This window comes from Argiope bruennichi, chromosome 7, assembly GCF_947563725.1.
Source record: "Argiope bruennichi chromosome 7, qqArgBrue1.1, whole genome shotgun sequence".
NCBI lineage: Eukaryota > Metazoa > Arthropoda > Arachnida > Araneae > Araneidae > Argiope > Argiope bruennichi.
The window spans coordinates 117,164,714-117,181,272 of NC_079157.1; the positions used below are offsets into that span (position 1 = coordinate 117,164,714).

Consider the following 16,559-nt stretch of genomic DNA (forward strand, 5'->3'; position numbering starts at 1 on the left):
TATTATTTTAATACGCATTTGGAGAGAATGGCCTATCTGACTACTATCTATTTAGTTATATCTACTGTAAAAGTTGAAATGGACAGATAAACGATTCCGTAACAAACAGATGTGTCTTCCACAATGAGAGAACTTAGCTGTGCCCACCTGGTCTTGAAACTGGGACCTTCCGCGTGTTAGGCGGATGTGATAACCACTACACCATGGGCACGCACATGTGCTCAATCTGTTAGAAAATTCTCAGTTCATAATCAAATTAATCAGCTGAATTGTTGCTATTATTTTAATACGCATTTGGAGAGTATGGCCTATATGACTACTATCTATTTAGTTATATCTACTGCAAAAGTTGAAATGGACAGATGAACGATTCCGTAACAAAAAAAAGGGTCTTCCATAATGAGAGAACATAACTGTGCCCACCAGGTCTCGAACCTGGGACCTTGCGCGTGTTAGGCGGATGTGATAACCACTACACCATGGGCACGCACATATGCTCAATCTATTAGATAATTTTCAGTTAAAAATCAATTTAATCAGCTGAATTTTTGCTATTATTTTAATACGCATTTGGAGAGAATGGCCTATCTGACTACTATCTATTTAGTTATATCTACTGTAAAAGTTGGAATGGACAGATGAACGATTCCGTAATAAACAGATGTGTCTTCCACAATGAGAGAACTTAGCTGTGCCCACCAGGTCTCGAACCTGGGACCTTCCGCGTGTTAGGCGGATGTGATAACCACTACACCATGGGCACGCACATGTGCTCAATCTATTAGAAAATTCTCAGTTCATAATCAATTTAATCAGCTGAATTTTTGCTATTATTTTAATACGCATTTGGAGAGAATGGCCTATCTGGCTACTATCTATTTAGTTATATCTACTGTAAAAGTTGAAATGGACAGATGAACGATTCCGTAACAAACAGATGTGTCTTCCACAATGAGAGAACTTAGCTGTTCCCACCAGGTCTCGAACCTGGGACCTTCCGCGTGTTAGGCGGATGTGATAACCACTACACCATGGGCACGCACATGTGCTCAATCTATTAGAAAATTCTCAGTTAAAAATCAAATTAATCAGCTGAATTGTTGCTATTATTTTAATACGCATTTGGAGAGAATGGCCTATATGACTACTATCTATTTAGTTATATCTTCTGCAAAAGTTGAAATGTACAGATGAACGATTCCGTAACAAAAAAAATGGTCTTCCATAATGAGAGAATATAATTGTGCCCAGCAGGTCTCGAACCTGGGACCTTCCGCGTGTTAGGCGGATGTGATAACCACTACACCATGGGCACGCACATATACTCAATCTATTAAAAAATTCTCAGTTAAAAATCAAATTAATCAGCTGAATTGTTGCTATTATTTTAATACGCATTTGGAGAGAATGGCCTATCTGGCTACTATCTATTTGTTTATATATAATGTAAAAGTTGAAATGGACAGATGAACGATTCCGTAACAAAAAAAAGGGTCTTCCACAATGAGAGAACTTAGCTGTGCCCACCAGGTCTCGAACCTGGGACCTTCCGCGTGTTAGGCGGATGTGATAACCACTACACCATGGGCACGCACATACGCTCAATCTATTAGAAAATTCTCAGTTAATAATACATTTAACCAGCTGAATTATTGCTATTATTTTAATACGCATTTGGAGAGAATGGCCTATATGACTACTATATATTTAGTTATATCTACTGCAAAAGTTGAAATGGACAGATGAACGATTTCGTAACAAAAAAAAGGGTCTTCCATAATGAGAGAACTTAGCTGTGCCCACCAGGTCTCGAAACTGATACCTTCCGCGTGTTAGGCGGATGTGATAACCACTACACCATTGGCACGCACATGTGCTCAATCTATTAGAAAATTCTCAGTTAATAATCAATTTAATCAGCTGAATTTTTGCAATCATTTTAATACGCATTTGGAGAGAATGGCCTATCTGACTACTATCTATTTAGTTATATCTACTTTAAAAGCTGAAATGGACAGATGAACGATTCTGTAAAAAGGAAAATGTGTCTTCCACAATGTGAGAACTTAGCTGTGCCCACCACGTCTCGAACCTGGGACCTTCCGCGTGTTAGGCGGATGTGATAACCACTACACCATTGGCACGTACATGTGCTCAATCTATTAGAAAATTCTCAGTTAATAATCAATTTAATCAGCTGAATTTTTGCAATCATTTTAATACGCATTTGGAGAGAATGGCCTATCTGGCTACTATCTATTTAGTTATATCTACTATAAAAGTTGAAATGGACAGATGAACGATTCCGTAACAAACAGATGTGTCAACCACAATGAGAGAACTTAGCTGTGCCACCAGGTCTCGAACCTGGGACCTTCCGCGTGTTAGGCGAATGTGATAACCACTACACCATGGGCACGCACCTGTGCCCAACCTATTAGAAAATTCTCAGTTAATAATCCATTTAACCAGCTGAATTTTTGCTTTTATTTTAATACGCATTTGTAGAGAATGCCCTATCTGACTACTATCTATTTAGTTATATCTACTGCAAAAGTTGAAATGGACAGATGAATGATTCTGTAAAAAGGAAAATGTGTCTTCCATAATGAGAGAACTTAGCTGTGCCCACCAGGTCTCGAACCTGGGACCTTCCGCGTGTTAGGCGGATGTGATAACCACTAAACCATGGGCACGCACATACGCTCAATCTATTAGAAAATTCTCAGTTAAAAATCAATTTAATCAGCTGAATTTTTGCTATTATTTTAATACGCATTTGGAGAGAATGGCCTATCTGACTACTATCTATTTAGTTATATCTACTGCAAAAGTTGAAATGGACAGATGAACGATTCCGTAACAAAAAAAGGGTCTTCCATAATGAGAGAACTTAGCTGTGCCCACCAGGTCTCGAACCTGGGACCTTCCGCGTGTTAGGCGGATGTGATAAAAACTACACCAAGGGCACGTACATGTGCTCAATTTGTTAGAAAATTGTCAGTTAAAAATCCATTTAATCATCTGAATTATTGCTATTATTTTAATACGCATTTGGAGAGAATGTAATGTCTGACTACAAACTATTTAGTTATATATACTGTAAAAGTTGAAACTGGACAGTTGAACGATTAGGTAACAAAAAAATGCATATTCCACAATGAGAGAACATAGCTGTGCCCACCAAGTTTCGAACCTGGGACCTTACGCGTGTTAGGCGGATGTGATAACATTACACCATGGGCACGCACATATGCTCAATCTATTAGAAAATTCTCAGTTAAAAATCAAATTAATCAGCTGAATTATTGCTATTATTTTAATACGCATTTAGAGAATGGCCTATCTGACTACTATCTATTTAGTTATATCTACTGTAAAAGTTGAAATGGACAGATGATTCCGTAACAAACAGATGTTTCTTCCAAAATGAGAGAACTTAGCTGTGCCCACCACGTCTCGAACCTGTGTACTTCCGCTTGTTAGGCGGACGTGATAACCACTACACCATGGGCACGCACATGTTCTCAATCTATTAGAAAATTCTCAGTTAAAAATCCATTTAATCAGCTGCATTATTGCTATTATTTTAATACGCATTTGGAGAGAATGGCCTATCTGACTACTATCTATTTTGTTACATCTACTGTAAAAGTTGAAAATGGACAGACGAACGATTCCGTAACAAAAAAGTGTGTCTTCCGAAATGAGAGAACTTAGCTGTGCCCACCAGGTCTCGAATCGTGGACCTTCCGCGTGTTAGGCGGATGTGAAAACCACTGCACCATGGGCATGTACATGTGCTCAATCTATTAGAAAATTCTCAGTTAAAAATCCATTTAATCAGCTGCATTATTGCTATTATTTTAATACGCATTTGGAGAGAATGGCCTATCTGACTACTATCTCTTTAGTTACATCTACTGTAAAAGTTGAAAATGGACAGACGAACGATTCCGTAACAAAAAAGTGTGTCTTCCGAAATGAGAGAACTTAGCTGTGCCCACCAGGTCTCGAATCGTGGACCTTCCGCGTGTTAGGCGGATGTGAAAACCACTGCACCATGGGCATGTACATGTGCTCAATCTATTAGAAAATTCTCAGTTAAAAATCCATTTAATCAGCTGCATTATTGGTATTATTTTAATACGCATTTGGAGAGAATGGCCTATCTGACAACTATCTATTTAGTTATATCTACTGTAAAAGTTGAAAATGGACAGATGAACGATTCCGTAACAAAAAAACGTGTCTTCCACAATGAGAGAACTTAGCGGTGCCCACCAGCTCTCGAGCTTGGGTTCTTCCGCGTGTTAGGCGGATTTGATAACCACTACACCATGGGCACGCACAGGTGCTGAATCTATTAGAAAATTCTCAGTTAAAAATCAATTTAATCAGCTGAATTTTTGCTATTATTTTAATACGCATTTGGAGAGAATGGCCTATTTGACTACTATCTATTTAGTTATATCTACTGTAAAAGTTCAAAATGGACCGATGAACGATTCCGTAACAAAAAGATGTGTCTTCCACAATAAGAGAACGTAGCTGTGTCCACCAGGTCTCGAAGCCGGGACATTCCGACTGTTAGGCGGACGTGATGACCACTACACCATGGGCACGCATAGATGCTGAAGCTATTAGAAAATTCTCAGTTAAAAATCAATTTAATCAGCTGAATTTTTGCTATTATTTTAATACGCATTTGGAGAGAATGGCCTATCTGGCTACTATCTATTTAGTTATATCTCATGTAAAAGTTCAAAATGGACAGATGAACGATTCCGTAACAAAAAGATCCGTCTTCCATAATGAGAGATATTAGCTGTGCCCACCAGGTCTCGAACCTCGGACCTTCCGCGTGTTGGCGGATGTGAAAACCACTACACCATGGGCACGGACATGTTCTCAATCTATTAGAAAATTCTCAGTTAAAAATCAATTTAATCAGCTGAATTTTTGCAATTATTTTAATACGCATTTGGAGATAATGGCCTATCTGACTACTATCTATTTAGTTATATCTACTGTAAAAGTTGAAATGGACAGATGAACGATTCCGTAACAAACAGATGTTTCTTCCAAAATGAGAGAACTTAGCTGTGCCCACCACGTCTCGAACCTGTGTACTTCCGCTTGTTAGGCGGACGTGATAACCACTACACCATGGGCACGCACATGTTCTCAATCTATTAGAAAATTCTCAGTTAAAAATCCATTTAATCAGCTGCATTATTGCTATTATTTTAATACGCATTTGGAGAGAATGGCCTATCTGACTACTATCTATTTTGTTACATCTACTGTAAAAGTTGAAAATGGACAGACGAACGATTCCGTAACAAAAAAGTGTGTCTTCCGAAATGAGAGAACTTAGCTGTGCCCACCAGGTCTCGAATCGTGGACCTTCCGCGTGTTAGGCGGATGTGAAAACCACTGCACCATGGGCATGTACATGTGCTCAATCTATTAGAAAATTCTCAGTTAAAAATCCATTTAATCAGCTGCATTATTGCTATTATTTTAATACGCATTTGGAGAGAATGGCCTATCTGACTACTATCTCTTTAGTTACATCTACTGTAAAAGTTGAAAATGGACAGACGAACGATTCCGTAACAAAAAAGTGTGTCTTCCGAAATGAGAGAACTTAGCTGTGCCCACCAGGTCTCGAATCGTGGACCTTCCGCGTGTTAGGCGGATGTGAAAACCACTGCACCATGGGCATGTACATGTGCTCAATCTATTAGAAAATTCTCAGTTAAAAATCCATTTAATCAGCTGCATTATTGGTATTATTTTAATACGCATTTGGAGAGAATGGCCTATCTGACAACTATCTATTTAGTTATATCTACTGTAAAAGTTGAAAATGGACAGATGAACGATTCCGTAACAAAAAAACGTGTCTTCCACAATGAGAGAACTTAGCGGTGCCCACCAGCTCTCGAGCTTGGGTTCTTCCGCGTGTTAGGCGGATTTGATAACCACTACACCATGGGCACGCACATGTGATCAATCCATTGGAAAATTCTCAGTTAAAAATCCATTTAATCAGCTGCATTATTGGTATTATTTTAATACGCATTTGGAGAGAATGGCCTATCTGACTACTATCTATTTTGTTATATCTACTGTAAAAGTTGAAAATGGACAGATGAACGATTCCGTAACAAAAAAACGCGTCTTCCACAATGAGAGAACTTAGCTGTGCCCACCAGCTCTCGAGCCTGGGACCTTCCGCGTGTTAGGCGGATGTGATAAAAACTACACCAAGGGCACGTACATGTGCTCAATTTGTTAGAAAATTGTCAGTTAAAAATCCATTTAATCATCTGAATTATTGCTATTATTTTAATACGCATTTGGAGAGAATGTAATGTCTGACTACAAACTATTTAGTTATATATACTGTAAAAGTTGAAACTGGACAGTTGAACGATTAGGTAACAAAAAAATGCATATTCCACAATGAGAGAACATAGCTGTGCCCACCAAGTTTCGAACCTGGGACCTTACGCGTGTTAGGCGGATGTGATAACATTACACCATGGGCACGCACATATGCTCAATCTATTAGAAAATTCTCAGTTAAAAATCAAATTAATCAGCTGAATTATTGCTATTATTTTAATACGCATTTAGAGAATGGCCTATCTGACTACTATCTATTTAGTTATATCTACTGTAAAAGTTGAAATGGACAGATGAACGATTCCGTAACAAACAGATGTTTCTTCCAAAATGAGAGAACTTAGCTGTGCCCACCACGTCTCGAACCTGTGTACTTCCGCTTGTTAGGCGGACGTGATAACCACTACACCATGGGCACGCACATGTTCTCAATCTATTAGAAAATTCTCAGTTAAAAATCCATTTAATCAGCTGCATTATTGCTATTATTTTAATACGCATTTGGAGAGAATGGCCTATCTGACTACTATCTATTTTGTTACATCTACTGTAAAAGTTGAAAATGGACAGACGAACGATTCCGTAACAAAAAAGTGTGTCTTCCGAAATGAGAGAACTTAGCTGTGCCCACCAGGTCTCGAATCGTGGACCTTCCGCGTGTTAGGCGGATGTGAAAACCACTGCACCATGGGCATGTACATGTGCTCAATCTATTAGAAAATTCTCAGTTAAAAATCCATTTAATCAGCTGCATTATTGCTATTATTTTAATACGCATTTGGAGAGAATGGCCTATCTGACTACTATCTCTTTAGTTACATCTACTGTAAAAGTTGAAAATGGACAGACGAACGATTCCGTAACAAAAAAGTGTGTCTTCCGAAATGAGAGAACTTAGCTGTGCCCACCAGGTCTCGAATCGTGGACCTTCCGCGTGTTAGGCGGATGTGAAAACCACTGCACCATGGGCATGTACATGTGCTCAATCTATTAGAAAATTCTCAGTTAAAAATCCATTTAATCAGCTGCATTATTGGTATTATTTTAATACGCATTTGGAGAGAATGGCCTATCTGACAACTATCTATTTAGTTATATCTACTGTAAAAGTTGAAAATGGACAGATGAACGATTCCGTAACAAAAAAACGTGTCTTCCACAATGAGAGAACTTAGCGGTGCCCACCAGCTCTCGAGCTTGGGTTCTTCCGCGTGTTAGGCGGATTTGATAACCACTACACCATGGGCACGCACAGGTGCTGAATCTATTAGAAAATTCTCAGTTAAAAATCAATTTAATCAGCTGAATTTTTGCTATTATTTTAATACGCATTTGGAGAGAATGGCCTATTTGACTACTATCTATTTAGTTATATCTACTGTAAAAGTTCAAAATGGACCGATGAACGATTCCGTAACAAAAAGATGTGTCTTCCACAATAAGAGAACGTAGCTGTGTCCACCAGGTCTCGAAGCCGGGACATTCCGACTGTTAGGCGGACGTGATGACCACTACACCATGGGCACGCATAGATGCTGAAGCTATTAGAAAATTCTCAGTTAAAAATCAATTTAATCAGCTGAATTTTTGCTATTATTTTAATACGCATTTGGAGAGAATGGCCTATCTGGCTACTATCTATTTAGTTATATCTCATGTAAAAGTTCAAAATGGACAGATGAACGATTCCGTAACAAAAAGATCCGTCTTCCATAATGAGAGATATTAGCTGTGCCCACCAGGTCTCGAACCTCGGACCTTCCGCGTGTTGGCGGATGTGAAAACCACTACACCATGGGCACGGACATGTTCTCAATCTATTAGAAAATTCTCAGTTAAAAATCAATTTAATCAGCTGAATTTTTGCAATTATTTTAATACGCATTTGGAGATAATGGCCTATCTGACTACTATCTATTTAGTTATATCTACTGTAAAAGTTGAAATGGACAGATGAACGATTCCGTAACAAACAGATGTTTCTTCCAAAATGAGAGAACTTAGCTGTGCCCACCACGTCTCGAACCTGTGTACTTCCGCTTGTTAGGCGGACGTGATAACCACTACACCATGGGCACGCACATGTTCTCAATCTATTAGAAAATTCTCAGTTAAAAATCCATTTAATCAGCTGCATTATTGCTATTATTTTAATACGCATTTGGAGAGAATGGCCTATCTGACTACTATCTATTTTGTTACATCTACTGTAAAAGTTGAAAATGGACAGACGAACGATTCCGTAACAAAAAAGTGTGTCTTCCGAAATGAGAGAACTTAGCTGTGCCCACCAGGTCTCGAATCGTGGACCTTCCGCGTGTTAGGCGGATGTGAAAACCACTGCACCATGGGCATGTACATGTGCTCAATCTATTAGAAAATTCTCAGTTAAAAATCCATTTAATCAGCTGCATTATTGCTATTATTTTAATACGCATTTGGAGAGAATGGCCTATCTGACTACTATCTCTTTAGTTACATCTACTGTAAAAGTTGAAAATGGACAGACGAACGATTCCGTAACAAAAAAGTGTGTCTTCCGAAATGAGAGAACTTAGCTGTGCCCACCAGGTCTCGAATCGTGGACCTTCCGCGTGTTAGGCGGATGTGAAAACCACTGCACCATGGGCATGTACATGTGCTCAATCTATTAGAAAATTCTCAGTTAAAAATCCATTTAATCAGCTGCATTATTGGTATTATTTTAATACGCATTTGGAGAGAATGGCCTATCTGACAACTATCTATTTAGTTATATCTACTGTAAAAGTTGAAAATGGACAGATGAACGATTCCGTAACAAAAAAACGTGTCTTCCACAATGAGAGAACTTAGCGGTGCCCACCAGCTCTCGAGCTTGGGTTCTTCCGCGTGTTAGGCGGATTTGATAACCACTACACCATGGGCACGCACATGTGATCAATCCATTGGAAAATTCTCAGTTAAAAATCCATTTAATCAGCTGCATTATTGGTATTATTTTAATACGCATTTGGAGAGAATGGCCTATCTGACTACTATCTATTTTGTTATATCTACTGTAAAAGTTGAAAATGGACAGATGAACGATTCCGTAACAAAAAAACGCGTCTTCCACAATGAGAGAACTTAGCTGTGCCCACCAGCTCTCGAGCCTGGGACCTTCCGCGTGTTAGGCGGATGTGATAACCACTACACCATGGGCACGCACATGTGATCAATCCATTGGAAAATTCTCAGTTAAAAATCCATTTAAAATGCTGAATTATTGGTATTATTTTAATACGCATTTGGAGGGAATGGCCTATCTGACTACTATCTATTTAGTTGTATCTACTGTAAAAGTTGAAAATGGACAGATGAACGATTCCGTAACAAAAAGCTGTGCCCACCAAGTCTCGAACCTCGGACCTTCCGCGTGTTAGGCGGATGTGATAACCACTACACCATGGGCACGCACATGTGCTCATTCTATTAGAAAATTCTCACTTAAAAATCCATTTAAAATGCTGAATTATTGGTATTATTTTAATACGCATTTGGAGAGAATGGCCTATCTGACTACTATCTATTTTGTTATATCTACTGTAAAAGTTGAAAATGGACAGATGAACGATTCCGTAACAAAAAGCTGTGACCACCAAGTCTCGAACCTCGGACCTTCCGCGTGTTAGGCGGATGTGATAACCACTACACCATGGGCACGCACATGTGCTCATTCTATTAGAAAATTCTCACTTAAAAATCCATTTAAAATGCTGAATTATTGGTATTATTTTAATACGCATTTGGAGAGAATGGCCTGTCTTACTACTATCTATTTTGTTATATCTACTGCAAAAGTTGAAAATGGACAGATGAACGATTCCGTAACAAAAAGCTGTGACCACCAAGTCTTGAACCTCGGACCTTCCGCGTGTTAGGCGGATGTGATAACCACTACACCATGGGCACGCACATGTGCTCATTCTATTAGAAAATTCTCACTTAAAAATCCATTTAAAATGCTGAATTATTGGTATTATTTTATTACGCATTTGGAGAGAAAGGCCTGTCTTACTACTATCTATTTTGTTATATCTACTGTAAAAGTTGAAAATGGACAGATGAACGATTCCGTAACAAAAAAATAGGGTCTTCCATAATGAGAGAACATAGCTGCGCCCACCAAGTCTCGAACCTCGGACCTTCCGCGTGTTAGGCGGATGTGATAACCACTACACCATGGGCACGCACATGTGCTCATTCTATTAGAAAATTCTCACTTAAAAATCCATTTAAAATGCTGAATTATTGGTATTATTTTAATACGCATTTGGAGAGAATGGCCTGTCTTACTACTATCTATTTAGTTATATCTACTGCAAAAGTTGAAATGGACAGATCAACGATTCCGTAACAAACAGATGTGTCTTCCACAATGAGAGAACTTAGCTGTGCCCACCAGGTCTCGAACCTGGGACCTTCCACGTGTTAGGCGGATGTGATAACCACTACACCATGGGCACGCACATATGCTCAATCTATTAGAAAATTCTCAGTTAAAAATCAATTTAATCAGCTGATTTACGGATAATATATTTATATGCATTTGGAGATAATGGCCTATCTAACTACTATCTATTTAGTTAAATCCGACCAAAGAAAAGCTTTATCCACCTAGTTTCGAACGTGGGACCGCCCATATGTTACTTGATTTCATAAGCATCACTACAATTTCGCACTGCAACCACTAACTTTGAATGTAATCCTTAATGAAATTCCTTCCGTTTACGGTTCGGTAAATGAACCACATCTTGAAAGAAATCCATTAAGAGGTTTGACTGTGTATCATCATGCACTCTTGCTTACATGTGAACACATGATCCAAAGACGCAATGACGATGTGAAAAAAAAAAAAAGGAAATTTGTTATGTAATCTTCTTTACTGAAATTTTAATTTCAGTCATTCAAGTAAGAAAGCATTTGTAATCCATACTCAATTTTTTTTTTGTACGTAAAATTGTTACTTGTTAGAGTTGTTGTTCTACGCATGAGCCGAAACTTCGGATAAAATACATCCGCTCACTTTAAAACTACAGTAGACTCCCGATTATCAGTGGGCGGGTTATACGCGCCTGCCACACAAAGTTTTTTTTTTTTTTTTTTTTTTTTTTTTTTTTTTTTTTTACTGATTTCTTCAAAAGGGGGCAGTTTTACAGTTATGCTTTTGTAATTACATAATACATTACAGTATTAAAACAGTACATATGTATTAAATTTTCTGTGTATCCTTGACGCCTCTCGTAAGTACAAAGCACTTTTCTGTTTTCATTAACAAAATCATTTTAGGTTCGTTTTGAGTGATATAGTAAAATATGAAGCGTTAGTTAAATATTTCCTGCTGTTTATTTTACGTTTTATTGTACATAAAACAATTTTTCAAAGTTGGAATGACTGCTTTCTCTTTTGCTACACCCGTTTTTAGCTTTTTTCGAATTATCTGCGATTTTTGTTATTCCCCGGCGGCCGCGCCACCCAATTCCGCGGATAATCGGGAGTGTACTGTACTTATATAAAAAATAAGTTAAATAGAAAGTTAGATACAATAATAATTTTATATATATATATATGTGTGTGTGTGTGTGTACTAATCTAAAGTTGGAAATATTTTGAAAACGAAACTAAAGAGTTTCGGAATCGCTAGCAAAAATTATTTCTTATTCAAACAAAAACCAAAAAAGGAACAGGAAATTTTCCTATTAACTTGGTTTTTTTACTTTTGTCTCTCTCTCTCTCTATATATATATATAATTTATATATATATATAAATTGATCTCTGATATAAATTGACGGATTGGATTGACGTGCCTTTTCACATCTTGCTTGTACATAAATTATGCCATCCTGATGTAATAAAAACGAAGTTTAAAAATTACAAAAGTGTTTATCTCTTTGGCCACGAAATTGCTTGATATATATATATATATATATATATATATATATATATATATATATATATATATATATATATATATATATATATATATATATAAAGAGAGAGAGAGAGAGAGAGAGAGAGAGACATTAAAGTACAATTCTAAATTAGCTTAAATGACTCGATTACTGCAATTTTGAGTTGCCACTGACTATCATTCATGATCTAAAGATTTATCATTAAAATATTTAATATTTATTATTATTGCCACAATAAACCATTCTTCTAAAACCAACTTCAAGAAAATGACGGAGGCAAAACTCAATTCCATTTTCATCGATTTGTTGATAATCGATAAAATCACAAACTAGCAGACGATTTTTGGCGACAAAACCATTTCGAATATTTAAAGTTATCGAACTGTGCATTATCCTTTGCCTTTTCCAAAACACTGGTTAGCTATCCAAATTTACATTAGATTACAATTCAGAATGAATAGCATGTTTGTTCTCTGAGATATTATGCGCCGCCGCTTTGGCGAGGGAAAAAAAAAAAACAGCGCCGATGGATATCATTTGCATTTAAAGCGAAGTCTTCTTGCTTCAACGCGCCTCATCCAGCTTTGAATGATGAGCTGGGTCGATGCACAAGATGACAGGGTAGTTAGTGAAAGTGTGTATAAATTCTACATTTTATGTACAGCTCGAGGCTAGATTGTTCAAGAATGACTTTGTTTTTTATTAGTTCTTCCTTGTATCTTCTGTTGCAAGAGAAAGTTAATTCTACAGTAAAATATAAACTTTAGTTTTTGCAGAGCTATATGGTTGAATAGTGGTCTCCCTAAAACTTTCTCGCATAGTATCTAATAAAGATATTGTCCTAGACTTCCCACAAAATTTATAAACCTTAGCTAAGGCAGAAAACGCCTTGCATAGCATTGGTGTACAACAACTAATGAAATATCAATTTTTGGCTTGAATTTAGCATTTTTATCGTGTAATTCTTGACGAATGCTTTAGCAATTAATCCTCGGCATGCGTTTAAAAGCATCCAAAAACCAAATTTCTGTTTTAGACGCGCTTTTCCCAATCGATTGAATTCAAAATTTGGCACAAATCTACAATTGCAATCATAAACCAAATTTGGTACATTATTTTTTTTAGTTATTGCGCTTATATAGTTCTGGAAGTACATACCGATAGACGTGCAACGATCTATTGGATTTGGCTCAAAATACAATAAGAGTCTACAATATAAAAATTAAATCTGTCTGCCGAACTTTATCCATCTAGCTCTCTTCGTTTTGTAGTTAATGTGTTAACTTATATTCGAACAGAGATACAGACATACTTCCCCTGAACGGAATTATCTCAAAATTTCACAGATATCCAAATTTGGTGTAACGACCGAGTCCAAATTTCATCTATCTAGTTAAAAGCGTTTTTCATTTACCTTTGTCACAGACATTATTTATCATATGAACCTTGGCGAGGGATTTGGCGATTCATTCTTGGCATGATAGACAACACTTGGCACAGATAGACAGACCATTGACACAGATAGACATATAAACCATTGGCACTGATAGACAGACATTATGCCAAAAATATGTTTTTCGAATTCAGGGAGATTAAAAACGTCAAAAACTAGAGATCGAAATTTTAATTTTTTTTTTTTTTTTTTTGGATTATAATATTTTCTCTATACTTCGCATACGAGAAAGCAAAAATGGATTCTTGTTGCCTCCTATCCGGAATCGTGAGAGGAAACCACAACTTTAAAACCTAAGAATTCAAAGAGGTTTAGTTTAAAAGTGCGCCATGGAAAGGGTTTAACATCGACAATAGAAATGAAGAAAATTGAAATCTGACTGGATTTTGTGACCTTTGATATCAATATCAGGACTACAGATTTATACACGGTACTGAGTTAATTGAAGTTCAGTTGTTTGAGCCTAATTTGAGGAAACTCCACCTACCTTGACAGTGTAATGGACTTCATTGTAAATAACTTATTCGTCAAAATTCTAGAAATGAAACAAAAAATGAACTTGATATGTTTCATTTCTACAATTTCAATTTTAACAATCAAAGTCAATCAGCCATAAAGCAACGATTTAAGTTTTTTTCTTCTAAATTAGACGCTTACCTGCATGCATCTGAATCGCATATAAAATTCCAAATGCATAATTTATAGGTTTATACAAAACCCAACTTTTTGAAAAACCGGTTTCCAAGTTCAATATTTCCAAAAAAAAACCGGTTTCAGCCGGTTTTCGAATTTTTATCAAATAAATAAATAAATAAAATAGGGGAAATATTTTACGTAATTTATATAAAATAACAAAAAACGAAATCGATATCAAAATCAAAACATAAAAATTTAAGGATTACATATACATATTACTTACATAAAATAACGAAAACTCAAACAAAAATTTCAAATAATATTTATATTATTTTCACTCATTTTAATTTCTCCTAAGAAAATTGGATTTTAAAAAACATAAAATATCTACTGAACGGTAGCTAAGTCTCGTTCTTATTTTGGACACAATATTGCCTGAAATTGAAAATACTCGTTCTCTAGCTACTGTGCTTGGTTTTCTAGTTTTCATGGCATCAAATAACAAATATAAGTTTTTTGTTCTTTTATTCGTTGTCTCAAATAAGCTTTCAGTGTCTTTGGATTTGTAAGTTTTTTTTTAAGGGTCCAAAAAAAAACTTATGAATTGATTCTTTCATGATTTCATTTAAAAAAAGCATTATTCTGATGAGTAGCTTCTTCGGTTTACTATTCATTAGAATCGGTTTCCACATAAGAATTTGTAAATATTCTAGACAATGTCTTTCCAGTTAATAATAATTTCGGTTTTTGAAGCTAAAGAAAGTATACTCGATTTCTTCGCTGAACTAGACATGTTTTGTGGATATTACAAATAGAGCAAAAGAATTGCTAATTCTACTTGTCTTCTTATTTGAATTCGTTCTTCTAACGTATATAATAATTTCAAACTTATTTCAATGTTTAATTTTTTTAGTTTATTAGCACTGGCCAGCGCAACTCGCAACGCTGAAAAAATGTGTTTGATGCCCACTGCATAGAATGAATAGCAAATCAAATAAGTTTAAGATTAATTTTTACATAATAATATGAATTCTTAAACCGGTATTCTTAGTTTAAAAACCGTTTTTCAAATGTGACAAATTTACTTTAAAAAACCGAGTTTGAAAAACTTTGAAACCCTAATAATTTACTTAAAATATGCAATAAAAATATTTTTTCTCCCATTTGTGATAAATGTTTAATTTTAAATTTTAATTATTGCTATTAATATCAAATTAAGAAATGTTAAAATTATTACTTTTAAATATTTGCATTAAATTCGTAATAATGAAAGTTGTCTATTACAATTTAAATTATTTGTGCTTACATTTATGCGTCGTTTTACATAATTCTCTTGAAAGATGTATAAAAGTTGCTTTACTTTAACAGAATACAATAACATTAAAACAAAAATATTTTTTTCTGCAACCAAAGCTGGCCAGTTTATGAAGTTTTGAATTCCATTTTTCATGCCTCTTCAAAAGGCTGCCTAGAGGAAGATCCCTGAAATGAATTTTCGAAATTTCCTGCTTTGCCTCATTTCAATTAATTTTTAAATTGAAAATGTCTCTAACGTTTAAAAATTAAGTGATTTATTAAAATTAGAGAAAACACCATATATCTTTCTATATATATTTCTTTTTGTTTACATGTATATATGGTTTTATATTTATATGCTACTTTGATTCCATTAATATTTGGAGGTAGGTAGTCCACTCACTTTTGGAAAATTTAAGAAACATTAACCTGTGCCGTGAATTCTGCATTTTAATGAATTTATAGTGTCATCTTGGCGAAGCTGTCGGCGATTAATTCTTGGGATGCGATTAATAGTATCCCAAAATCGAATTTGTGTTAAGATGCATTTTCTCCTAACCAATTATAACCAAAATTTGATGCCGAATTATAATTAAAAACTACATACCAGATTTGATATATTATCTCATTTACATGTTTTAGAAAGCACAGACTGAAAGACGTTGAACTCCTAATTGGATTTGGCTCAAAATTTGATACGTGTCTGAATGTAAATATCAAATCTATATGCCGAATTTTATCCACTGCGCTCTCCATTTTGTAGTTATCGTGTTAATTTATATTCGAACAGGTGGACAGACAGACTTCCTTTGAATTTGATAGA

General features: G+C 35.8%; 7 non-coding genes across 7 annotated transcripts; all 7 read right to left on the bottom strand.

Annotated features, from left to right (window-relative positions):
* Positions 1-414: 414 nt before the first annotated feature.
* Trnav-aac (transfer RNA valine (anticodon AAC)) lies at positions 415-487 on the bottom strand. Its single transcript has one exon. It is a non-coding gene; the product is annotated as a tRNA-Val (tRNA).
* A 203-nt stretch (positions 488-690) lies between these two features.
* On the bottom strand, positions 691-763 carry Trnav-aac (transfer RNA valine (anticodon AAC)). The gene has a single exon. It is a non-coding gene; the product is annotated as a tRNA-Val (tRNA).
* A 203-nt stretch (positions 764-966) lies between these two features.
* Positions 967-1,039, bottom strand: Trnav-aac (transfer RNA valine (anticodon AAC)). The gene has a single exon. It is a non-coding gene; the product is annotated as a tRNA-Val (tRNA).
* Positions 1,040-1,242: 203 nt separating this feature from the next.
* Positions 1,243-1,315, bottom strand: Trnav-aac (transfer RNA valine (anticodon AAC)). The gene has a single exon. It is a non-coding gene; the product is annotated as a tRNA-Val (tRNA).
* A 203-nt stretch (positions 1,316-1,518) lies between these two features.
* Positions 1,519-1,591, bottom strand: Trnav-aac (transfer RNA valine (anticodon AAC)). Its single transcript has one exon. It is a non-coding gene; the product is annotated as a tRNA-Val (tRNA).
* Positions 1,592-2,623: 1,032 nt separating this feature from the next.
* On the bottom strand, positions 2,624-2,696 carry Trnav-aac (transfer RNA valine (anticodon AAC)). The gene has a single exon. It is a non-coding gene; the product is annotated as a tRNA-Val (tRNA).
* Positions 2,697-10,831: 8,135 nt separating this feature from the next.
* Positions 10,832-10,904, bottom strand: Trnav-aac (transfer RNA valine (anticodon AAC)). Its single transcript has one exon. It is a non-coding gene; the product is annotated as a tRNA-Val (tRNA).
* Positions 10,905-16,559: the final 5,655 nt, after the last annotated feature.